Consider the following 27794-nt stretch of genomic DNA (forward strand, 5'->3'; position numbering starts at 1 on the left):
GCCATAAATTAATACAAGATGGTGTGACAATGATGTCACATGACATGAATCAAAAAGGATTTATAAAACTATTAAGGAAACAACATGAAAAAAAAATTGGTTATAAACCAAACACTTAAAAGTTTTATGGAAAAATGACAAGCTAGCCTCGAAACTATGATAGTTTCTGAGCTCCTGAATATCGACTGAATCACCAGTGTCTGCCATAACAGGCAAAATATATTATCTATCTATTGAACATCTATAACTTGAACACATATATCTATTAATGGAATGACTTTGCATATAACCTAAAAGCTTCTTATTCCTTGTTAATGATTCTGTTCGATCAATTGCTTTTATTTAATGAAATTGAAAGAGCTGAGCAAGGATTCATCTTATAGGGGAGGGTCCTCTAATGTCTCACACAGCTCAACAGACCTGGGGTTTCTTACGTTTAATCCTCAGTTTAAGCTGAGTTAGATGATCTCAGCCAGGGTCATGTTAGGGCTGCTACAATTTGCCTTAGCCCACCGAAGCAGGAAAAGAAAAAATATCAGCCTGGGTTCCTGATCTTGATCGCGGTCAAATGACCCTGCTGTAAAGTCTAGGTTCATATGTGGTGAAGATCAGGGACTTGACCAAGGCACCAGCGGAACTGTACTCCAGCACAAGTCTGAAGAGAGGAGGAATGAAAATGCAAATGACAAGGAACGAACACTGCAAGATGGAAGGAACAGGAAAAGAGTTTGATGGTTGTTCACGAAATAAAAGATCCCACGGCAATTTTTGAATTTGGAAGTTACAGGAAAATTCAAAGAAAATGTTTTCCTGAACCAATGACAGCAGCTGGGTCTAAACAGCTTTTGCAACCAACATTTTAAAGGACCCCAGTTCCCATGAGAAGGTGCATGGCAAACCTTTGTTACTGGTTTGCCAACGAACAATGAAATAACGGGAATTACATTTGAACACATCATTATGTGAGGTCAAGACAAGAAAAAAAGAACATGTGTTATATAGCACCTTTCATATCCTCGGGACATCCCAAAAACACTTTGCAGCCAATGAGTTACTTTTGCAGTTGTTTTGTAGGCAAACATGGCAGCCAATTTGCCCACCACAGGGTCCCACAGACAGCAGTGGGATAAATAACTAGTTAGTTGTATTTGGGGGTGTTGATGGTGGGATAAATATTGGCCAAGACACAAGAAGTCCCCTGCTCTTCTTTTACAAGCAGGCAGGCCCGCAGTTTAACATCTCATCCATTGCATCTTCAACAGTGCAGCATTCCCTCAGTGGTGCACGAAAGTGTCAAGGCTGATCATGTGCTTGAGTCCCTGGAATGAGAATTAACCCAAGACCTTCTGACTCAGAGTTGAGAGTGCTTCCATTGAGCCAAGCTGATACAAAGTTAGTCTCTAGCTTCTCTTTCTTTCTCCGCGCCCTCCCCCCAACAAAAAAGTTTGCCAAAGATGTTTTTTCATGTCAACACTCTTTTAAGGACTAATTATCCTAGAACGTCGAAGACAGGAATCTCTGTTCTGGTGACCTGGACCAATAGCTGCTGTGCTGAGAAACAAACGGTTTATTGTCTGGAGGCTGCTAAATTGTTTGAGGCAAGAAGCCTGTCAATCCCTTTGATAATGCTTGCTGCTTTAGGCTGCTGGATGTGCCTGAAGACAGCAGGCCTTTGAGTTCTGCTGGTCAGATTCAGTGGTTGAGACTTCTCATGGAGCCTGGCGACAGGATCCTATCACGGGATTGAGTTGCTGCACATGCTGAAGGGTGCCTGGCAGCGAGAAGCATTTCAGTTTGAAGCTGCAGAGTCCTCAGAGCTAAAAGCCTCTTGGCCCTGTCAACCTGAATTGGCTGCAGACTGCTAGGAGTGCCTGAGGCAGAAACCTTTTTGTTCTAATGGCAAGTTGTTGCACATCTAGCAAGCAAATGTCAAAACATTCAAGAGCATATAACTGTCTCTGAGGCCCAAGTCTGTGCAAGGTTTGAGTACTACATCCATAGTTGGGAGAGTCATCTAGCACGTTTCTCAAACTATTCAATTTCATTAATATGCTAATTTGACAAATGGCCACATTCTGAGCTTTTTAAAGTTTCTTTTTTCACCTCTAGCTTCCAGTCTTTCTCTCTCTTGCTCCATCCACTGCAACCTATTTCATCCAGTATTGGATGTGCGGAAATTTCCTCCGATTAAATATTGGGAAGACCGAAGCCACCGACTCCATCCCTCTCCCTGGTCACCATCTGAGGCTGAACCTCAGCCTCCTATTTGACCCTGAGCTGAGCTTCCGATCCCATATCCTCTCCATCACCAAAACCACATACTTCCAGCTCGGTAACATCGCTCCTCTGCTGTTGAAACCCTGAACAACTGAAAATGTCACCTCCAGAGCGCATTCCTGACCACTAGACGGCATGATTGTACATATTCAACATTCCCAATTTGCAGCATTTTGTCCTTCAGCAATACCATGAACAGTAAGCAGTGGTAACAGCCACTGCGTCTTGAGCGTTGAATTCTAAAGCTCCCGTGCATGATGTCTGCTTACAGACAAACTCCAAGTAGAAGTTTACAGCACATAATATGGAAACAGAGAAGCACCAACAAACACCTGTATAATTTCTCTTTAAAACATTTAGGATTACAGAGGAATTTTGATCAGAAGATGAGTAAGAATTTTTTAGGAAGCACAAAAGTCATAGGAACATTGGAACAGGAGGAGGCCATTCAGCCCCTCGAGCCTGTTCTGCCATTTAGTTAGATCATGGCTGATCTGTATTTACCCACCTTTGTTCCGTAACCCTTAATACCCTTGCCTAACAAAAATCTATCGATCTCAGTCCTGAAATTATCAATTGGCCCTCAGCCTCAACAGCTTTTTGGAGAGAGAGTTCCTGATCTCCATTACCCTTTGTGTGAAGAAGTGCTTCCCGATGTCACCCCAGAATTGCCTAGCTCTAATTTTAAGGTTATGCCTCCTTGTTCTGGACTTCCCCACCAAAGGAAACAGTTTCTCTCTATCTACCCTACCAAATCCTTTAATCACCTTAGGCCATTAGGCCACTCATCCAGCCTCTTTTTGATAGATCTTAACCATACCTATCTGCCTTCTCACCATATCCCTCAACCCCTTCTCTCTGCCTCTTGATCTCATTCATACTGCCTGTTTCAATGGCCTTTCCTGGTAAGTTATTCTGCAGCACTGTTACCTTCTGGGTAATTCCGTCCATTTGACATTCCATCTTACTCATCGACCTTAATTTGCACCTCACGTTATTTGAACCTTTCATTTTAGTGAAAAAAATCCTTGATCAGCTTTGCCAAATGTTTTCATAATGTTGAAAATTTCAAATAGGTCACCTCGAATTCCCTCTTTTACAAAGAGAACAAACCCAAATGTCTTAACTGTTGACAATGGGGAGAAGTTAATTCATAAAGATTAAACACGCTTTGGCTCTTTTCTCTAGAACAGAGATGGCTGAGGGGTGAGATTATGAAAGGGTTCGATTGGATAGACGTAAAAAAGATGTTTCCACTTTTGGGGGAGACTAAAACTCGGAGCCATAAATATAAGATAGTCACTAATAAATCCAATAGGGAATTCAGGAGCAACTTCTTTACCCAGAGAGTGGTTCGAATGTGGAACTCGCTACCACAAGGAGTAGTTGAGACATGAATGCATTTAAGGGGAAGCTAGATAAACACATGAGGGAGAAAGGAATAGAAGGATATGCTGATAGGGTAAGATGAAGAGGGGTGGGAGGAGGATCGTGTAGAGCATAAACACCGGCGTAGACCTGTTGGGCCGAATGGCCTGTTTCTGTGCTGTACATTCCATTTTTTTAAAATCTTAAAAAGATGAATTAGCTTTTCTGTTAATACCAGCGCACAATACCCCTGCCAACAATTTATCTGATGTGCTTAATCATTTTAATTTAAGGATAAAACATTAATGCAGTTGATAACAGTTCAATTCTCAAATCCTGTTAAAGTTGGATTAAGACATATTTCTATTTGAGTTTTCGACTCTGTTAAGTCTTAAACATTTAGGAGAAAGTATTTTTTTTGCAGCATTCAAAATACCATTGCTTCAGTTTAAAGTTTCAGGCAATCACACTTTAATCAGCCCAAAACATATTTTTCCAGAGTGTGCCTCATCAATCATACACTAACTTATCAGCAGACCTGTTGGGCTAAATCATTATTTAAACCAATTTTGGGTTTACATTTGTTTGCTTTTTGACTGTTAGATTGTTGAACAAGAAACAACTTCAGGACAATTGAGCAGGAATTCATAATCTTTCTTTTCACTGAAGTATCTATTAAATGTGATGAATGTTCCCAAATTGTTCCTGTCCTTCAAGAAAAGGTCCTATAAAAAGAATGTTAAGCACTTGATTGAGGTCCAATTTAAGAGCCACTAACTGCAGACATCAATACAAAAATAATCTGTAGAATCAGCCCTCATTAACCATCCAACACCTGCAGCCAGATGTCAAATGTGGAATGCTGCGGAAATAGAATCCTGTCGCTAGGAATACTTCTGCATCATGGGAGACCAATAGTCTGTTTATTTTACTGCCCCTCCGCCAACAACAGTCCCCATCAGCACCAAAACAATGAAAGAACTTGCATTTTTATAGCGCATTTCACAACCTCAGGAAATCCCAAAGTGCTTTACAGCCAATGAAGTACTTTTTTTTGAAGTGTAGTCACTGTTGTAATGTAGGAAACATGGCAGCCAATTTGCACACAGCAAGATCCCACAAACAGCAATTAGATAACGACCAGATAATTTTTTTTTAGTGATGTTAGTTGATGGATAAAACATTTGCCAAACATTTTTCATGAAGACAGTACCTCTTTATAGGGCTATTCAGTGGCTTTTCCTGCGAGCTAATTAGGCAACAATGAACGGGTAGGTACGTATATTAGGGATTTTATCACATCAGTGATTTTTCGCTGAATTGCATCAAGTGCTGGACTGTTTCCAAGAAAAATGTTTGGACAGATAGACAAAGGAAATACATAGCAATCTAATGACGCATTAATATTACAGCACTGGCAACATGAAAGAGGCTCCCAAGGGGAGGTGTCTAGGGGTGTCAACTTTGGTTGCACATATTCTGGGAGTTTCCATCACATGACCTCCCATCTCCAACCGCCCCGTTCCCCCACCCCCCCCACCAAAAACTCCAGGGTCGACAGTCTCACTGAAACAGTTGCTAGGAGTTTGCACCCGTCCCCATGGAGGCCCAGGTCCCTGTGTGGAGGCAGGTTATGATGACGAGGGCGGAACAGGGTTGGCGCCAGAGACCGTCGCGTGAGAACCGGGAAGCCTGCAAGCAGGCGAAGAAAGTACATAGCAAACTAAGAGCAGCTGTAACACGGTGAAGTCTGGATATAGGCAGAGCACTTTCTACATCTGGATGAACACAAGAACCGGAATGAGAGACAAGATTCTCACAGCTGCATCTGGAGACAGCCATTTTTAAAAATATGTATAATAGTCTATTCTCGCCCTCTGAACCTGCACACAATGATATTGTTGGGAGAATGTTAGGTAGCAGCTTCAAGGTGGAACATATCATTAGATTACATAGCACCTTAACTTAATTTTTGTTAGGTAAGGATATTGAGGGATATGGAATCAAGGCAGGTAAATGGAATTGAGCTACAGATCAGCCATGATCTAATTGAATGGTGGAGCAAGTTACCTGCTTCCTGATTTCACTCCTAAATGGCCTAGCTCTAATTTTAAGATTATGTTATTTCCTCCTATTCTGGATTCCCTCAACAGAGGAAATAGTTTCTCTGTATTTACCCTATTGAATCCCTTAATCATTTTAAATGCTTCGATGATATCACCCTCAACCTTTAAACTCAAGAGAATGCAAGCTAAATTTATGTAACCTGGCCTCATAATTTAACCCTTTAAGGCCCGGTATCATTCAGGTGAATCTGCACTGTATCCCATCCAAGACCAAAACTGTACACAATACTCCAGATGGGGTTTGACCAAGGCTCTGTGCAACTGAAGCATCACTCCCTCACTTTTGTATTCCAGCCCCCTTGAGATAAAGGGTAACATTCCATTAGCCTTTGATTACTTTTTGTACCTGTGCACTGCATTCAGTGATTTGTATACATGGACACCTAAATCCCTTTGCTCCTCTACTGCTCCTAGTATCTTATCATTAAGAAAATATTTCAATTTGTCTTTCTTAGATCAAAGTGGATGATCTCACATTTCCCCATATTGAACTCCATCTGCCATAATTTTGCCCAAAGTCTGTCTTTGCCCCATTATAATTTCCTCCTCCCATCCACACAACATACTGTGCCTCTTAACTTAGTGCCATCTGCAAACTTGGATATACAACTCTCTATTCCTTCATCCAAGTCATTGATATATATGGTGAAATGCTGAGACCCCAGTACAGATCCCTGGGGAACACCACTTGTCACATCCCATCAAACAGAGAATGAACCATTTATCCCTACTCTCTGTCTCTCACCTCCCAACCAATTACAATCCATATCATAAGGTTATCTCCAATTCCATCTGCTCTCATTTTTGCTGATAAGAACCTTATCAAATGCCTTCTGGAAGTCCATATAGACAACAACCATAAACACTCCCCTATCCAACATGCTAGAGACCTCCTCAAAATATTCAACTAGATTAGTCAGACGTGACCTACCATTCACAAATCCATGTTAACTCTCTTTGAACAACTCGATATGTTGATAGGGTGAGATGAAGAGAGGTGGGAGGAGGCTCGTGTGGAGCATAAACACCAGCATAGACCTGTTGGGCTGAATGGCCTGTTTCTCTGCTGCAAATTCCATGTAATTCTGTGTGATACCTGTCCAAATGTTCAGTCACTTTGTGTCTGATCATAGATTCCAGTAACATCTCCACAATTGATGTTAGAACTGAGAGGATATATTTATCAGGAAAGGCAGAACAGGCTGGGGCTCTTTTCTCTAGAAAAGAGAAGGCTGAGGGAGTGATCTGTTAGATGTCTTTAAGATTATGAAAGTGTTTGATAGGTAAACGTAGAGAAAATGTTTCCACTTGTGGGGGAGTCCAAAACTAAAGGTCATAAATATAAGATAGTCACTAATAAATCCAATAGGGAATTCAGGAGAAACTTCTTTATCCAAAGAGTGGTGAGAATGTGGAAAATGCTGCCACAAGGAGTAGTTGAGGCAAATAGCATAGATGCACTTAAGGGGAAGCTTGATAAGCACATGAGGGAGAAAGAAATAGAAGGATATGCTGATAGGATTAGATGAAGAGGGATGGGAGGAGGCTTGTGTGGAGCATAAATGCTGGCAAAGACCTATTGGGCCAAATGGCCTGTTTCTGTGCTGTGGACTCTATGTAACTCTATGAAATTCTATGTAACTTACAGGTCTGTAGTTACCTGGTTTCTCTCTTCTTCCCTTCTTAAATAATGGAGTGACATTTGCAGTTTTCCAATCCAAAGACAATTCCTGAATCTAGAGAGCTTTGGAAAATTATGACTAATACATCTGCAATTTCCTCACCTATTTTAATACTCTGGGGTGGAGCATTCATTTAACAAGTCTGCCATTTCCTTGTTATCCATTTATAGTCTTGCCTACACCTGTCTTTAAGGGCCCACACTGCCCTTTATCACTCTCTTTCTCTTAATATATTTATAAAAAGTTTTGCTTTTAGCTTTGATATCCCTTGCAAGTTTTTTTCATATTCTCTTATTACTTTCTTTGTATCCCTTTGTTGCTTTTTATATCTCTCCCTGTACGCTGGATTTCCACTTTTCCTTGCATTTGTGTAAGCCTTTTCTTTTAGCTTGATACTATCTCTTACCTCATTGTTGACCATGGTCACTTAACTACACCATGCTTTTGGTCATCTGTCCTAACTCCCCCTCCTACTACTCAGCACTTTGGGACATTTACTAGGTTAAAGGCACCAGATAAATACAAGTTGTTATTACATTACATTCAGATCCACACTCACACTGCTTTCACTGCAAAGCTGAAGAATTTAATGAATAAAATATTTCATAAAATAAAATGAAAAGAGTTGAAAAATTCAAATTATAAATTGCACACCTGAATAAAAAAAATTAAAATCTACATTTAGAGATGCATAAAGGTATGACTTGTACACCAGATTAGAACTGTTAAACTAACACATTAACAAAAAAATCTCACTGGTACATTCATGATCAACAATTATTAATCCCTGACCCGGTCCCGCTGCTGCTCAGGAGGTGAATTTACAGCACAGAAACAGGCCATTCGGCCCAGCAGGTCTATGCCAGTGTTTACGCTCCACATGAGCCTCCTCCCACCCCTCTTCATCTAACCCTATTAGCACAACCTTATATTCTTTTCTCCCTCACGCACTTATCTAGCTTCCCCTTAAATGCATCGATGCTATTTGCCTCATCTACTCCTTGTGGTAGTGAGCTTCACATTCTAACCATTCTCTGAGTAAAGAAGTTTCTCCTGAATTCCTTATTGGAGTCATTAGTGACTATCTTATATTTATGTCTCCTAGTTTTGGACTTCCCCACAAGTGGAAACGTCTTCTCCGCATCTACCCTATGGAACCCTTTCATAATTTAAAAGACCTTTATCAGTTCACCTCTGAGCCTTCTCTTTTCTAGCCTTTCCTGATGGTTATAACCTTTCAGTTCTGGTATCACCCTTGTAAATCTTTTTTGCACATATAATAAAGTCATGGGTGCGACTCATCCTTTTTCATGAAATAGAGACCATGAGGTAAATATGATAATTATAGATATATAATATTTGATTAATATTATCAATAGTAATATGAAACTTGCAACCAGAATGAAAATAAAAACCAGCCTTAAATGTTGTAGAAAACTGGATGCAGTCCGAAACAGAAGTTGGCAGCTATTTGATGATTGACATAACTCTCAGCCAACCGGAATTGAAAATGGGATGGCTGTCGGTTTTTGATTGGAGAGAAGTAGTTTCCAACAGCCAATGATCGTAGAAAGGCGGGGTCATGAGGTGGGGGGTACGCGCGCGTTGTTTTTGCCCTGTGTGTAAAGTTGTGAGATGTTGAAGGGAGGGGATGGGTCATCCCTCACATATATCAATGCTAAGTGCAAGGAGAGGACTGGGGAATCTTGATGTGACTGGATTTGAGTGGAGTCTTGGCTAAAGAAGTTTGTGTTAGTTAACTTTGGGGACTTGTCTTTGTAATCGAGGAGGAGTCCAGGACAGGATGCTGGTTGGAAGGACAGCTCGTGCAGAAAATGCAAACACGCAGGTAAGTGTTTGGGTTTTTAAATATCTGCTCCGCCCCAGGCAAGTTCTGTTTCTTTATTGAACCTGCATCGTTTTGCACGTTGTTTATTGCAGTAGCCATATAGTGCATCATTGCAACGTGCATTTTTGCTGATGAGTCTGTTTTGCAACCTGCCTTTACTTTAAAAGTTGTAAACAATTTTACAACACCAAGTTATAGTCCAGCAATTTTATTTTAAATTCACAAGCTTTCGGAGGCTTCCTCCTTCGTCAGGTAAATGTTTCAAAGTAATATATTATGTATTTGCTGCTGATGCACATCAATATTTGTAAATACTTGTGTAATGTTTTCCTTTGACGTGATTCCTAAGAGATTTTCATATTGGTATGTGTTTCTGCTAAAATATTTGAAGGGACATTCCTCCAAGCTGTTAGCTGCTCTTTCTCATCTCTGGAAACACGAATCACTTGTCTGTGATGTGATAAAGATCCCAAACATAACATTCTGCTCCTTCAAAACCGACTGACTGAAATCGCCTCCTTAAAACAAGGATATTTCTTCCCCTTTAAATAGAGTCGCCAATTCTCTGAATTAATTTTAAGGGCAGTAATCTAATCTAAAGACAGAAAATGCTGGAGAAGCTCAGCAAGTCAGGCAGCATCTGTGGAGAAAGAAACAGAGTTAACGTTTCAGGTCGAAGACCAGCATTTTCTGTTTTTATTTCAGATTTCCAGCATCCGCAGTATTTTTCTTTTGATTCAGTAATCTAATCCGATGGGTTCAGACAATATAACAAAGCCCAAACAGATTACAAGTATCATTTCAAACCCAAAATTTGCGTAATACCATGAAATGACTTCAGGATACATACTTATCTCAAAAGTACACTTAGTTTGAGGGAGTGATTTTATACTGTTTTATGGATACGGACTGTCAATTCTCTCGTTGGAGTTGCAGTATGGTAAGTCACATTGGAAAAAATAACAGTTGTTACGTTATTCTTGCAAATACATTGTAGATTATTGTATGGAAATCCTTTGTGCAGTATTTCATTTTATATGGAGTATATACAATTGTGAACTAAACTTTACTTTCTGTTTTCCTCATATATTCTGAAGTGCATCATGGTGAGTTTTAAAAACTAATAGTTTGAATAGTGAGATTACAATTGCAGAGGATGGTTTAATGCACTTCCTATTATGTATATAAAAAATACTTGCAATTATATAGCATCTTTCATGACATCCCAAAGACTTTACAGCCAATGAAGAACTTTTGAAGTGTAGCCACTGTTGTAATATAGGAAACTCAGCAGTCAATTTGCACACAGCAAGGTCCCACAAGCAGCAATGTGATAATGACCAGATAATCTGTTTTAGTGATGTTGGTTGAGGGATAAATATTGGCTAGGTCACTGGGGAGAACTCCCCTGCTCTTCAAAATAGTACCATGGGATCTTTTGCGTCCACCTGCAAGGGCAGACGGGGCCTCAGTTTAATGTCACATCTGAAACACAGCACCTTCAACAGTGCAGCACTCCCTCAGTACTGCAGTAGAGTGTCAGCCTAGATTTTGTACTGAAGTCTCTGGAGTGGGACCTGATCCCAACTACCTTCTGACTTAGAGGCAATAATGCTACCAACTGAGCTATGAATGAGTGAGATCATGCTGCAGACGTGATTGGCTGCTATCTTGAAATCCTCTGGACAAAGAAAGTCCCAGTTGAACACAAATCTCTATGGGGAGTGGTTCTCAACAGCCAGGAGTGTCCAAAGACTGATAATGTGGTAGACTGATGAGCAATGTAGGTGGTGACCTGTTTCTATGGCATGGTGCTCATTTGATTGTACCTTGAAATGAAAGGATGAGTGAACCCACCTGACATCCAACGCTCAATGAACGAAGCAACCTGGTGCTTCCTAAATATAGGATACTAAATTCATCTTGCTGCTAAATATTCATTCATTTACAAGGCTGCGACTCAATTGTAAATGCAGAAAACTAAAAGATACATTTTCATTCATTCTTAGTGCTTTAGTTACAGTACAGGTTGTAAGTGCAGTAGTACTTCCGTAAAACATATTTGTGATAGTCAAGGGGGAAGGTGAAATAGAGGTGAAGTTATCATGTGTATGAGATTTTTTTTAAACCCAGGAATATGGTGTTATCACATGAAGAATATAACACACATCTGTTGTATCACTGTACATTTATTACCTAAGAATTACATTCTGGTCAGCAGTGGCAAAAGAGTAACATATAAATTTCCTTCCATTCTGTGTAGCGACAGCTTCCACTTGGCATCTTCTCAGGAAAGCCTGGATGGAATAGGAAATTCACTGTCTGGAGAACATCGTACCACTCCATTGTGCAAACTGCTATATCAATATATTCCACCAGTCTTCAAGCTTTAAGTCTTATTTCTCAACAGTTGTCAGCAAATATGCCGAGATGAAGCTTTCACCCTAATTCAGTAAACGTCTTCTATTAATGGTTGAAAATAAAATTGGTAACTTGAAACTCAAGAATATTTGCCAACAGGAATTTGAGGTAACTATTAATTTGCTTCTCTCCTCCCTAATATTGAGAATTATTATTTAAAATTAATTTCCTTGTGTTTACTTCTGAAAGAGCCTAGTTGGTTTTCAGTCAGAACCCTGGTCCCAGGGGTAACTTTACTGTTAGCACCAAAGAGCCTCAGAAACTGAAATTACATATAATTACATGGAACTTTACACCACAATGCAGAAACAGGCCACTCGACCCAACAAGTCTATGCCCATGATTATGCTCCACATTAGCCTCCTCCCACCTTACTTCATCTCACCCTATCAATATAACCTTCTATATCCTTCTCCCTCATGTGCTTAAATGCATCTATGCTATTTGCCTCAACTACTCCTTGTGGTATCGAGTTCCACATTCTCATCACTCTCTGGGTAAAGAAGTTTCTCCTGACTTCCTTTTTGGAGTTATTTGTGACTGCCTTATATTTATGGCCCCTAATTGTTCTTTGTTGAGCAACATTCATCCTTTGAGCTCCCCTGTCAGATTTTGTGATGTATACCAGGGATTATATTTAATTATTCATGAGTTTTGAATAATCTTTCTGTGACTGGTAATAACGAGATCTGACTTAACTGCACAAACCGACCTAAAATTGGATCATTAAATCAGCTCCTGCTGTTGGTCTCCACTTGGCCAACAAAAGTGACTTGCCGTCCCATAAGGCCAATCTAAAGGATGTCTAGCAAATCAGTTAGTGTTCTAAGGCACCTCTAGACGAACAGGAAAGCAAATGGTTCAGTGTTCTTTGTTAGGGCTGGAATTGACCTGCCTGCTTCTGAAATACGGATTCAGTACACATTTCTTCTATTTGACAAAAATGGTAATTTTGACCTTTTTTTTATTCCTAGCTGAAAACATCAATCATTTGTCTGATGAATGTTTGGTTTTGCTTAACTAGTCAGCAGCCTGGTTGTTTTCGATGATATTTTATGGCTAAAGTGACACGTACAAAATCAAATGTTAAGTTAACAATTTATTACCTTTTTTGGATTTGATTTCCTTGAGGCTAGTTTGATCAGTCCATACTTTCCGCATTGTGAGTCTTAAAGTTGGTTTCTTTTCAGCTCAGGTATGTTATAGATACTTGCGATTAAAAAAGAATTGTATATTTTATGAAAATAGGGTGATGATTCAGATATTTAGTTAAATTTGAATCTTCTTGTCGTCCCATTGAAATAATCATTGAGAACTCACAATTTATCCCTTATTTAATGAGTGAGTATAATCCATTCCAATAGATATTCATTGTTCTGTTAGCTTCATGCACATGTTTGATAACATTCATATTCCACCTGTACATGACAAAAGTAAGTCAGCCAATTAGGGCTCTTTAAATACAGTCGGGAGCCTGTCATAGAGTCAAATGTGCCTGGCAGTGCGCATTCCCGATTTTAACTGCTCCACCATTGGTGACCAAGCCTTCAGCTGCCTAGGCCCTAAACTCTAGAATTCCCTCCCTAAACGTGTCTACCTCTCTCTTCTTGAAGATGTTCCTTAAAACCCATCTCTCTAACCAAGCTTTTGGTCGCCTGTCCTAATACCTCCTTATGTGGCTCAGTGTCAAATTATGTTTGATAATCGCACCTGTGAAGCACCTTGGGATGTTTTACAATATTATAGGCGCTATATAAATGCAAGTTGTTATTATAGCAAGGTAAGCAACTGACCAATCAGCATGCAAAATAACTCATTACCTGATACCTACTAACCAGTGTCCTGCTACTTATGCCATCAATGGTAAATCTGGTCATGTCTGATCATTTAATGGGCAGCTGGGAATCCAACTAGCCACACCACAATTATACAGTTTGCCAGTAATAAAGTTTGGCACAGTATTGATATTTCCTCAATAGATGTCAACATATTTAGTAAGTTCTAGGACATATATATTTATAAAGTGGGTTAAACTAGATCTATAATGTCAATGTTTTTGATATATAGATGAACTTCTTTTCTGAATTATAGCTCTAATTCTATCTGCTGTTATCCTTTAAAAATCATCCAACTATGTACTACTGAACTCAACATGATGCTGGATAGGGAAGATAAATTTGCTGTTCCTAATTAGTAAATTCAAAAACGAAAAACTTCCTGTGAAAAATGAAATTGCGCACCGCAGTGATATTATAGAATTTTTTAAAATTCATTTTCGGGCTGTGGGCATCACTGGCCAGGTTGACATTTATTGCCTACCCCTAGTTGTCCTGAGAAGGCGAGAGGTTGGCCGCCTACTCGAACCACTGCAAGCTGGCGTGCCCAGTTTTATTTGTGTTATTGTTTGTAGTGGTTTGATACCACTGAGTGGCTTGCTAGACCACATCAGAGCGCAGTTAAGAGTCAACCATATTGACGTGGGACTGGAATCATTTATACCGGATAAGGTCGGCAAGGTTCTTTTCCTAAAGGACATTAATCAACCAGTTAGGTTTTTATGACAATCTGACAGATTCATGGTCACTTTCACTGATACCAGCTTTTTATTTTAAAAATTGTATGCAAATTCTCAAACTACCATGGTGGGATTTGAACATGCATATTCTGGATTATTAGTCTAGGCCACTGGATTACTGGTCCAGTAACATAACCACTGCACAACCATACTGTAAATAAAGAACCTGAATTTATACAGTGTCTTTCATGGTCACCGGGCATCCCAAAGCGCTTAAAGCCAATGAAGTATTCTCTGAAGTGTAGTTACTGTTAGCGACACACAAGTTGCCAAGGAATTGGAGAGGGGGAGTGCAATTTGTTCCCATATGCTCATAAATGACTCTGCCTGTGGAACTGCAATATATTCATTAAGCAAGGAACAACTTATTGCCTTGTAAAGTCAACAGTTCAAACTTATATTGATCAAACTTATATCAATCAAACTGCATTGCTTTCATTGTATTTAATTCACAGAATCCCAAACATCTGTCACTCTCATTGAACGCATAAAAATAACTCAATAGAGATTTTTGCCATCTCGAGTACATTGTAATTAAATCTAAAAATAGGCTTGTGGTTACAGTTATGTGAAATTAAAGAAGTATCTAACATTAAATTGTTGCATTATCGGGGTATCTGCACTGACGGAAGACAAAAGTACATCGATTTGTGTATAACCCTTGTATATATGTGTAAAATATAGACTTTCTCCCCAGGCCATTAAGATTTTACTAGTATACATTTCTGTTAAAAATCATGAGAGTTGGCCAATTGTTCTTGCACCTATGAAAATAACATTGTGGATTTTGTGGCGGTGAAGTGCTGATAAAATTCTGGCAGAGTTACTGGTCACTTAAGGACTACCTGAAGGTAATCGCGGACTTTTTTATACTATCAAAGTTCCTGAACTATCTTTGGATTTTCAGGATATTCTGCATTTCTCAAACTCACATGCATCCTAAGTTGGCCTAGCTTTATCCTTCATAGTCGCTGGGTCAAAATCCTGGAACTCCCTACGGCACAGCACTGTGGGAGCACCTTCACCACGTGGACTGCAACGGTTCAAGAAGAAGGTCCACCATCACCTTCTCAACGGCAACTAGGGATGGGCAATAAATGCCAGTCTTGCCAGCGACGCCCACATCCTGAGAATGAATATTTAAAAAAAGTCTTCTATCCAAATTTGCGAATGGTAGAAAATGCACCATGTGTTTTATTATCCATGGTGACTTCTTTAAGAAAGATCCATGCATCTGCACAAATATGTATTGAAATTATTTTTTGGTGAACACTTGAGTGAAAGCAGATCTTAAAATTGAATTTTGAAAATTTGAATTTGCTTTTCACTATACACACACACACACACACACACACACTCACTCACTCACTCACTCACTCACTCACTAGAAATTGTGTTTCATTTCCACACTTTTCCCCTCCTGTAGTTTCTATCTGTAGTGTGCCTACACCAATACCACACTACTCTTACAAAAAAAAACATTTTTTTTGTTAAAGACTACAGCTTGGTATTTGCTTCCTTACGTTAATATACAACAACAACTTGCATTTACATAGTGCCTTTAACGTAGTAAAATGTCCCAAGGTGCTTCACGGGAGCGATTATCAAGCAAAATTTGAAACCGAGCCACATAAGGAGCTATTAGGATAGGTGACCAAAAGCTTGGTCAAAGAGGTAGGTTTTGAGGAGCGCCTTAAAGGAGAAAGGAGAGAGGCGGAGAGGTTTAGGGAGGGATTTCTAGAACTTGGGAGACTAGGCAGCTGAAGGCACGGCCGCCAATGCTGGAGTGATGAAAATCAGGGATGTGCAAGAGATCAGAATTGGAGGAGCGCAGAGACCTCAGAGGGTTGTAGGGCTGGAGGAGGTTACAGAGGTGGAGAAGGGCACACAAGGGGTTTAAAAATCAGCTTCGCTCACAGAGTACTGTTCCAATTCACGTTTGATACATTTGTTGCTGAATCAGTAGTTGTTGTAAGACAGATGCCTGAGGGAGAGACCAAACCATTCAATTCAAACACAAGCATTTTGTAAGAAATATTGACATTTAAGTTATTTCAATTTGCTGGATCCAGTCATTTTTTTGAAGATATGAGCCTGTCTTTTTCAGGCCAGTGAGCTTCTCAGAGCCTTCAAAGAGGATTAGTTCTCACAGATAGCTGGTGAAAAAATCATTCACATCATAGATTAGCACAATAGTTGCAAACTATTATTTTCTACTACTCGAGCCAGCAAAGCTTAATAACTCCTGTTTAAAAAATGTCATGTTACTGCCACTATTCACTTGTTCGTGCTGTCTAAGAAGCTTGCTTGCAGTTGAAGCCTAAGCCGAAGTCCAACGTAGTGTTATTTCGGTACCTTCTGAAGACAAAGTAGCGACATCATAGAAAGATACAGCACAGAAGGAGGCCATTTGGCCCGTCGTGTCTGTGCCGGCTCTTTGAAAGAGCTATCCAGTTAGTCCCAATCCCCTGCCCTCTCCCCATAGCCCTGCAAAATTTTCTCTCCAAGTATTTATCCAATTCCCTTTTGAAAGTTATTATTGAATCTGCTTCAACCACCCATTCAGGCAGTGCATTCCAGATCATAACAACTCGCTACATTTAAAAAAAATTCTCCTCATCTCCCCCCCCCCCCCGGTTCTTTTGCCAAATACCTTAAATCTGTGTCCTCTGGTTACCGACCCTTCTGCCACTGGGAACAGTTTCTCCGATCAAAACCCTTCGTAGGAGCCCATGTGACAAAACCAGTTAGGTGAAATAAACTGGAGAGGGTGCGCTGTTACCTGGACAACTATGAATTTTACATCTCTCTGGGCAAGTGGAATACTGGGAGCTTGGATTAGTCTGCAAGAATAGTCTGAAACATTGAAGCCAAAAAAAAGTTAAGAAACCCTAAAAGCATAATACCCACAACCTCAGACCAACCCATCTGTGTTCCTCAACATGACAAACAGCTGCAATCCAGTTGCTAATATTTGCAAAGCACAGATATTAGCAACTGGATTGCGACACAGATCAACTTGCATGCTTTCAGAGGAACGAAGTGGCATGATCCGTTTTTTTTCATTCGTTCATGGGATGTGGGCGTCGCTGGCGAGGCCAGCATTTATTGCCCATCCCTAATTGCCCTCGAGAAGGTGGTGGTGAGCCGCCGCCTTGAACCGCTGCAGTCCGTGTGGAGAAGGTTCTACGACAGTGCTGTTAGGAAGGGAGTTCCAGGATTTTGACCCAGCGACGATGAAGGAACGGCGATATATTTCCAAGTCGGGATGGTGTGTGACTTGGAGGGGAACGTGCAGGTGGTGTTGTTCCCATGTGCCTGCTGCTCTTGTCCTTCAAGGTGGTAGAGGTCGCGGGTTTGGGAGGTGCTGTCGAAGAAGGCTGGGCGAGTTGCTGCAGTGCATCCTGTGGATGGTACACACTGCAGCCACTGTGCGCCGGTGGTGGAGTGAGTGAATGTTTAGGGTGGTGGATGGGGTGCCAATCAAGTGGGCTGCTTTGTCCTGGATGGTGTGGAGCTTCTTGAGTGTTGTTGGAGCTGCACTCATCCAGGCAAGTGGAGAGTATTCCATCACACTCCTGACTTGTGCCTCGTAAATGGTGGAAAGGCTTTGGGGAGTCAGGAGGTAAGTCACTTGCCACAGAATACCCAGCCTCTGACCTGCTCTTGTAGCCACAGTATTTATATGGCTGGTCCAGTTAAGTTTCTGGTCAATGGTGACCCACAGGATGTTGATGGTGGGGGATTCGGCAATGGTAATGCGTTGAATGTCAAGGGGAGGTGGTTAGACTCTCACTTGTTGGAGATGGTCATTGCCTGGCACTTGTCTGGCGTGAATGTTACTTGCCACTTATCAGCCCAAGCCTGGATTTGTCCAGGTCTTGCTGCATGTGGGCTCGGACTGCTTCATTATCTGAGGGGTTGCAAATGGAACTGAACACTGTGCAATCATCAGCGAACATCCCCATTTCTGACCTTATGATGGAGGGAAGGTCATTGATGAAGCAGCTGAAGATGGTTGGGCCTAGGACACTGCCTTGAGGAACTCCTGCAGCAATGTCCTGGGGCTGAGATGATTGGCCTCCAACAACCACTACCATCTTTCTTTGTACTAGGTATGACTCCAGCCACTGGAAAGTTTTCCCCCTGATTCCCATTGATTTCAATTTTACTAGGGCTCCTTGGTGTCACACTCGGTCAAATGCTGCCTTGATGTCAAGGGCAGTCATTCTCACCTCACCTCTGGAATTCAGCTCTTTTGTCCGTGTTTGGACCAAGGCTGTAATGAGGTCTGGAGCCGAAAGAGAAAAAAGTGAATCAGCTGCGAAGATTCTAGACTTGGGCAAGGCCGACTTCAATGGGATGAGACAGAGACTGTCCACAGTAAACTGGGCAAATCTGTTAATGGGTAAAACGACTGATGATCAGTGGGAAATGTTTAAAGAAACATTTAACGTGATACAGAATCGGTTTATACCCCTGAGGGGCAAGAAATCTACTTGCCAAAAAAAACAGCCATGGACAACTAAAGAGGTACGGGACAGTATAAGACATAAGGAAAGGGCTTACAAAAAGGAAAAAAATGGCACAGATCCTGGCGAATGGGAAAGATACAAAGATCAACAAAGGGTCACAAAACAGATAGTAAGAGCTACAAAAAGAGAGTATGAAAAGAAACTCGCAAGGGATATCAAAACCAATACGAAGTACTTTTATCGTTATATTTGGAAAAAGAGGGTGGTCAGGAGCAGTGTTGGCCCCTTAAAAACTGAAAGTGAGGATATTGTCATTGACAATGAGTGGGGATATTGTCATTGACAATGGGGAAATGGCGGACATGTTGAACAATTACTTTGCGTCAGTATTTACAGTCGAAAAAGAGGATAGCATGCCGGAAATCCCAAGAAAACTAATATTGAATCGGGGACAGGGACTCGATAAGATTAACATAAGTAAAGCAACAGTAATGAAGAAAATAATAGCACTAAAGAGTGACAAATCATAGAATCATAGAATCATAGAAGTTACAACATGGAAACAGGCCCTTCGGCCCAACATGTCCATGTCGCCCAGTTTATACCACTAAGCTAGTCCCAATTGCCTGCACTTGGCCCATATCCCTCGATACCCATCTTCCCCATGTAACTGTCCAAATGCTTTTTAAAAGACAAAATTGTACCCGCCTCTACTACTGCCTCTGGCAGCTCGTTCCAGACACTCACCACCCTTTGAGTAAAAAAATTGCCCCTCTGGATCCTTTTGTATCTCTCCCCTCTCACCTTAAATCTGTGCCCAGGACCAGATGGTTTCCATCCCAGGGTTTTAAAGGAAGTAGGTGAGCACATTGCAGATGCCCGAACGAAGTTCTCTAGATTCAGGAACTGTCCCTCTAGATTGGAAAATTGCACATGTCACTTCGCTTTTTAAGAAAGGAGAGAGAGGGAAACCGGGGAATTATAGACCAGTTAGCCTAACATCTGTTGTGGGGAAAATGCTGGAGTCTATAATTAAGGATAGGGTGACTGAACACCTCGAGAATTTTCAGTTAATCAGAGAGAGCCAGCATGGATTTGTGAAAGGTAGGTCGTGCCTGACAAACCTGATTGAATTTTTTGAAGAGGTGACTAAAGTAGTGGCCAGGGGAATGTCAATGGATGTTATTTATCTGGACTTCCAGAAGGCATTTGATAAGGTCGCACATAAGAGACTGTTAGCTCAGATAGAAGCCCATGGAATCGAGGGAAAAGTACGGACTTGGTTAGGAAGTTGGCTGAGCGAAAGGCGTCAGAGAGTAGGGATAATGGGTAGGTACTCACAATGGCAGGATGTGACTAGTGGAGTCCCGCAGGGATCTGTCTTGGGGCCTCAATTATTCACAATATTTATTAACGACTTAGATGAAGGCATAGAAAGTCTCATATCTAAGTTTGCCGATGACACAAAGATTGGTGGCATTGTAAGCAGTGTAGATGAAAACATAAAATTACAAAGCGATATTGATAGACTAGGTGAATGGGCAAAACTGTGGCAAATGTGGACAAATGTGAGGTCATCCACTTTGGATCAGAAAAGGATAGAACAGGGTACTTTCTAAATGGTAAAAAGTTAAAAATAGTGGATGTCCAAAGGGACTTAGGGGTTCAGGTACATAGATCATTGAAGTGTCATGAACAGGTGCAGAAAATAATCAATAAGGCTAATGGAATGCTGGCCTTTATATCTGGAGGACTAGAGTACAAGGGGGCAGAAGTTATGCTGCAGCTATACAAATCCCTGGTTAGACCGCACCTGGAGTACTGTGAGCAGTTCTGGGCACCGCACCTTCGGAAGGACATACTGGCCTTGGAGGGAGTGCAGCGTCGGTTTACTCGAATGATATCCAGACTTCAAGGGTTAAGTTATGAGGAGAGATAACACAAATTGGAGTTGTATTCTCTGGAGTTTCGAAGGTTAAGGGGTGATCTGATCGAAATTTATAAGATATTAAGGGGAACGGATAGGGTGGATAGAGAGAAACTATTTCCGCTGGTTGGGGATTTTAGGAGTAGGGGGCACAGTCTAAAAATTATAGCCAGACCTTTCAGGAGCGAGATTAGAAAACATTTCTACACACAAAAGGTGGTAGAAGTTTGGAACTCTCTTCCGCAAACGGCAATTGATACTAGCTCAATTGCTAAATTTAAATCTGAGATAGATAGCCTTTTGGTAACCAAAGGTATTAAGGGATATGGGGTATATGGAGTTAGATCACAGATCAGCCATGATCTTATCAAATGGCAGAGCAGGCACGAGGGGCTGAATGGCCTAATCCTGTTCCTATGTTCCTATGTTCCTAGTCCTGGCGGAACCCAAACTGAGCATCGGTGAGCAGGTTATTGGTGAGTAAGTGCCGCTTGATAGCACTGTCGACGACACCTTCCATCACTTTGCTGATGATTGAGAGTAGACTGATGGGGCGGTAATTGGCCGGATTGGATTTGTCCTGCTTTTTTTGGACAGGACATGCCTGGGCAATTTTCCACATTGTCGGGTAGATGCCAGTGTTGTAGCTGTACTGGAACAGCTTGGCTAGAGGCGCAGCTCGTTCTGGAGCACAAGTCTTCAGCACTACAGCCGGGATGTTGTCGGGGCCCATAGCCTTTGCTGTATCCAGTGCACTCAGCCGTTTCTTGATATCACATGGAGTGAATCGAATTGGCTGAAGACTGGCTTCTGTGGAGGTGGGGATATCGGGAGGCGGCCGAGATGGATCATCCACTCGGCACTTCTGGCTGAAGATGGTTGCAAACGCTTCAGCCTTGTCTTTTGCACTCACGTGCTGGACTCCGCCATCGTTGAGAATGGGGATGTTTACAGAGCCTCCTCCTCCCTTTAGTTGTTTAATTGTCCACCACCATTTACAACTGGATGTGGCAGGACTGCAGAGCTTTGATCTGATCCGTTGGTTTTGGAATCACTTGGCTCTGTCTATAGCATGTTGCTTCTGCTGTTTAGCAAGCATGTAGTCCTGAGTTGTAGCTTCACCAGGTTGGCACCTCATTTTTAGGTACGCCTGGTGCTGCTCCTGGCATGCTCTTCTACACTCCTCATTGAACCAGGGTTGATCCCTTGGCTTGTTGGTAATGGTCGAGTGAGGAATATGCCAGGCCATGAGGTTACAAATTGTGCTGGAATACAATTCTGCTGCTGCTGATGGCCCACAGTGCCTCATGGATGCCCAGTTTTGAGCTGCTAGATCTGTTCTGAATCTATCCCATTTAGCACGGTGGTAGTGCCACACAACACGTTGGATTGTGTCCTGTTTGCAATGTCATGTTTTCTCGTGCCTCCCCAGAGCTGGGTTATTTCTGCAGGTCTATTGGTGTGAGCTGCCCTGCAAGATTTAAAACGCACTAGAAACGAGCAACAAAGCTTTCATATTTTCCGAAGTGTCCTGTGTTACTGGTTGTTGGCACATTATGCTCTTTGTGCAGCTCAGTTATTGCATATTTTCCTAAATTGGTTCCTTGTTTAGTGACTTTATCTGAATTGAAATACCTTTTTCTTTAACAAGAAAAAGCTGGTTATGGGCTTTGAATAATCCCAGTAATGCACATTAACAAGCTCTGGTACAGAGAGAACATTCTGTATTAGAATTGCTTGAATGCCAGTGTGTCAAACCTTTACACAAAGGGTTCAGTTGATGTGTTTAAGTTTTCTCAGAGTGGTAAACTGTGAAGGGCCAGATTGTAAACGGCATGAAGGAGCATTGCAATTACCTTTGAACACAGTTGTCATTTATTAGTCTTTGGAGGACAATGCCGAGTTTGTTCAGAGTTGGATGTTAAAGCCAGTCATTGGGCTACAAGGGAAAGGCTGTCGACCAATATGAGATCAAGCTGTTTATTTTACCCCTCGATGACCCCAGCTTCTCGGAAAAGACCACCTTCTGTTCTACTGAAAAGTCTTTTAAAGATCTTCCATGACTTCAGTTTAAAAGAACTGTGGCTAAATTTGATTGTGGGTAATGTATGTCCCCCAATTCTTTACCTCCCTCGACAAACTGAATGCAAATTAAAAAAAATAAATAGTTCAACCTGCTACATGATTCACACTGCAGACTGAACGTGCTGTTGCCAGTCATGGCTGTGCAAAAATCCTGACCTCGTATCACTCTAGTTTCAGTAGAGGACCTATGGAACTGAGTGGTGCATATCATTTAGTGCCGGACACAAACTGCAACATTAGGACAGTACCGTTATAAATAAATCAGTTGAATCCGTTATTTAGTGGTTAACCATGAATTGCAACAAAGAAACAGTTTGTAACCAATCTGTACCTGGATCAAGTTAACAGGCTGCAGTCTGATCATATTTCTATCTCAATGTAACATGAAGGGCATTGGAACTGACGCACAGTAAAAGTAGTAGCATTTTAAAAATCTGTTTGGGTTTTAGTGCTGACTCCATATTCCTGTATATGCACCAGTTATTATATACAATATTTTCTATTTCTAAATTCATTGACAAAAGTTACTGTCCCCGACCCATCTTTCTGCTGCTGTACAGGTTTTAGCAAAGAAATCAAAGTGCTGTCTCGTTAAACACACACACATACACACATGCAAGCTCAAATTCTGCAGTTTCTACCTTTCCTCCCAAATCCGTGCCCATCTTTCTTGCAACTCCATGCTTGAATCCCTCCAATCGGGTTTCTGCCCCGGCCAGAGTACTAAATCGGCCCTTATCAAAGTCACAAATGATATCCTATGTAACTGTGACGGTGGTAAACTATCCCTCCTCATCCTTCTCGACCTGCCTGTAGCCTTTGACATAGTTGACCACACCCCTCCAACGCCTCTCCTCTGTCGTCCAGCTGGGTGCGACTGCACTCGCCTGGTTCCATTCTTATCTATCCAGTCGCAGCCAGAGAATCACCTGCAATGACTTTTCTTCCCGCTCCTGCACCGTTACCTCTGGAGTCCCCCAAGACCTATCCTTGGCTCGCTCCTATTTCTCATCTATAGGCTGCCCATCGGCGACATCATCCGAAAACACGTCAGATTCCACATGTACGCTGACGACACCCAGCTCTACCTCACCGCCACCTCCCTCGACCCCTCCACTGACTCTGATTTGTCACACTGCTTGTCTGACATCTGATGCTGGATGGGCAAAAATTTCCTCAATTAAATGTTGGGAAGACTGAAGCCATTGTCTTTGGTCCCCACAACAAACGCCATTTCCTGGCCATTGACTCCATTCCTCTCTCTCTCCATGGCCACTGTCTGAGGCTGAACCAGACTGTTCACAACCTTGACATCCTGTTTGACCCTGAGATGAGTTTCTGACCACATATCCACTCCATCACCAAGACCCCCTACTTCTACCTCTGTAACATTGCCCGTCTCTGCCCCTGCCTCAGTTCATCTGCTGCTGAAACCCTCATCCATGCCTTTGTTACCTCAAGACTTGACTATTCCAGTGCTGTCCTGGTCGGCCTCCCATCTTCCACCCTTCATAAACTTGAGCTGATCCAAAACTTAGCCTATATCCTAACTTGCACCAAGTCCCGTTCACCCATTACCCCTGTGCTCACTGACCTACATTGACTCCCGGTCCGGGAATGCCTCGATTTTAAAATTCTCATCCTTGTTTTCGAATCCCTCCATGGCCTCGCTGTAACCTATCTCTGTAACCTCCTCCAGCCCTACAACCCTCCGAGATCTCTGCGCTCCTCCAATTCTCGCCTTTTGCGCATCCCCGATTTTCATCGCTCCACCATTGGCGGCCGTGCCTTCAGCTGCCTAGGCCCTAAGCTCCGGAATTACCTCCCTAAACTCTCTGCCTCTCTACCTCTCCTTTTAAGATGCTCCTTAAAACCTATCTCTTCGACCAAGCTTTTGGTCACCTGCCCTAATATCTCCTTATGTGACTTGGTGTCAAATTTTGTTTGATAATCGCATCTGTGAAGCTCCTTGGGATGTTTTAATACATTAAAGGCGCAAGTTGTTGTTGTAGGTCATTGTTATTTCAAGCTGTCACTCGGGGGGAGTGTGTCACAGTCAAGGTTGAATCTGTGCTCATGCAATGTCCACATGCACTCATTGGGTAGGGCTTGCAGGGCAATGATCAAAAGTGTGAATGTTGGTCAGTTTTCCCCTCCCTGATGCTACATGTTTTATTTGCGTTGTTATGACTTCAGGTCTGCCACAGATAGCTATTTGGGTTCGTTGGTGTCAGCTGCTCTTTGACGCAGCCTGGTCACCTGCTTCTTATGGAAGTTGACTCTCACTCCGCCTTATCGCCTAGGGTTGCCAACCCTCCAGTATTGTCCTGGAGTCTCCAGGAATTGAAGATTAATCTCCAGGACACTGCTGTGAGCAACCCGGGAAAAAAATCATTGGGGGCATTAAACACAGTTGTGTGTTTTTCATTTTCTTTGAACATTTTCATTTATTAGTTATAGAAATAGTGGAGATGGGAAGGGTGGGGAAGGCTGTTTCACTAACAGTCAAGATTTAATCCGGTTTGGTAACAGGAGTCTGTTCCCTTTCCAATTAGCCGTGGGAAGTCAGTGGCGCCTGGAGGATGGGCCAGTGGCGGGAATGTGGGGGTGGGGTGGTTCGCCGCGGGAGGTCATATGAGGAATACACCCAACCAAGTTGGCAACCCTAGTATCTGCTAGTGTTGTAGCAGGACCTGGGAGCATAACAGTGAAACTCTCGTGTTCTGGGCCAGATCTCCATGACTTACACAAGTGTACTCCTTCAATCTTTTCGAAAGACAGATCAGGTTAACATCAGGTGTCGTTTGATTCGATTTATAAGCTGTTTCATTCCACTGTAAGCAAAACATACAGAACAGAGTACAATTGTACCAAGTGACTATCAGTACAACTTCTGCTTGTATACCATTACCAAATAAAGAACCCACTTTGATGGGCCGTTTACTTAACATAAAAGCATGAGTTGACATCCTCTGTGACTGTGGTGTATTATCTCTCCTTGTCATACTCAGCCTCCCTGCAGCCTTTTGACAGGGTCAATCACACCATCCTCCTCCAATGCCTCTCCTCCATTGTCCAGCTGAGTGAGACTGCATCAGTTGATTCCATTCTTACCTATCCACTTGTATCCAGAGCATCTCCAGCAATGGCTTCTCTCCCCACCACACATCTCCCGAGTTCCTCAAGGCTCTAACCTTGATTTCACCACCCCCCCCCCCAGGCCCTTCTTCATCTACATGCTGTCCCATGGCTACTCACCACAGACATGGGGTCAGGTTTCACATGTACGCTGACAGCACACAGATCTACCTTTCCATCACCTCTCTTGACCCCGCCATTTCACCTGTGTTGTCAGACTGCTTGTCCGACATCAAGTCTTAGATGAGTCACAATTTCTTCCAGTTAAATATTGGGAAGACTGAAGTCATTGTTTTCAACTCCTGCCATAACCTCCCCACCAATTCCATCCCCCTTCCCCAGCTGAACCAAACTGTTCATAACTTTGGCATCCTATTCAACTTTGAGCTGAGCTTCTGAGCCCCCCTATCTATCACAAAGACCACCTACTTCCACCTCTAACATCACCTGACTCCACTTCAACCTCAGCCCATCACACCATCCTCCGGCAATGCCTTGCCTCTATTGTCCAGCTGAGCTGAAGCAAATTGATGCAAAAGCCCTCAACCCCAAATGCTTTTGTCACCTCCAGAATTGACTATTCTTATGACCTACTGATTGGCTTCCCATCCTCCACCGTCCAAAACTCTGCTGCCTGCATCCATTCCCATTCATCTATCACCCCTTACTGAGCTAATTGGCTCCCGGTCCCAGTGTCTCCAAATTAAAATTCTCATTCTTGTATTTAAATCCCTTCGGCCACACCCTCCTATCTCGGTAACCTCCAGCTCTATACCCTCTCCCGAACTCTCCTTTCCTCTGATTCTGGCCTTTTTGCACCCTTCCCTTCCTTTACCCCTACAGTGTCAGCTGTGCCTTCAGAGGCCTAAGCCCCATGCTCTTGAAATCCCTGCCTAAGACCATCTGCCTCTCCTTTTTAAGACCCTCCTGAAAATCCACCTCTGACCAAACGTTTGGTCACCCCTCCTACTATCTACTTCTTTGGCTCGGTGTCCAGTTTTTTTCCTGATTTACGCCTCTGTGAAGCAAATTGGGATGTTTTTCTACTTTACGGGTGCTATATAAATCCAAGTTGTTGAAATCACCTTGTATTCTGATTTTTAAAAGCCTTTCTTCAAAGACTCGTAGAAATGAAGAGGGTTTGTCAAGATGCTAGATGTCTTCCTGAATGGCCAGACATTGCGAACCAATTGGTCATTTTTTAGGATCTGTGCAAAGCAACTGCCCATCCTGCATTTTAAATATCTCTTTTATCTGCCTATGCATCCACTCAGCACGAGGCTGACCCGAAAGGCTAACACCTTTTTAGGATCAGTAAATATATTTTTAAAAAAACACTTGTTTTCAGACCTTTTCTGTGGTAAAATTGACCAAAGATTCCCAAACTTTGTCCCCTTTAAGTATGGTTCTTCCACTGTTCAATTTGGTTTCCAGCATTTATGTTGTTAAATCTGTCTCTTGTAGTCTGGTGACAGACTCCGAGCATAAACTCAAGGAGCTAGGTCAAAGACACCACACTCCTGGAAGCTGAATTAAAAGAACATCAATACTAATATTAGCTGTAGTCTGCATGGTAAGAATGGCACTAGTCTTTGTGATTTAACTTTGCAAGGAAGCGACTGAAGTGGGGAACATTTTAAAAACATAAGAAATAGTAGCAGGAGTAGGCCATATGGCCCCTCGAGCCTGCTCTGCCATTCAATAAGATCATGGCTGACCTTCTACCTCAACTCCACATGCCCGCCCTATCCCCATGTTCTTTGATTCCCTTAGTGTCCAAAAATCTATCGATCTCAATCTTGAATATACTCAATGACTGAGCACCCACAGTCCTCTGGGGTAGAGAATTCCAAAGATTCACAACCCGCCAA

General features: G+C 42.1%; 1 long non-coding RNA gene across 1 annotated transcript in view; it reads left to right on the forward strand.

Annotated features, from left to right (window-relative positions):
* The first annotated feature begins 9096 nt into the window (after window positions 1–9096).
* LOC137340864 (uncharacterized) overlaps window positions 9097–27794 on the forward strand; it is a 273978-nt gene continuing 255280 nt past the window's right edge. Inside the window, exon 1 of the long non-coding RNA XR_010966889.1 lies at window positions 9097–9302. This is a non-coding gene — a long non-coding RNA (uncharacterized lncRNA). The remainder of the gene's footprint in view (window positions 9303–27794) is intronic.

This window comes from Heptranchias perlo, chromosome 22 (assembly GCF_035084215.1).
Source record: "Heptranchias perlo isolate sHepPer1 chromosome 22, sHepPer1.hap1, whole genome shotgun sequence".
Taxonomy (NCBI): Eukaryota; Metazoa; Chordata; class Chondrichthyes; order Hexanchiformes; family Hexanchidae; genus Heptranchias; species Heptranchias perlo.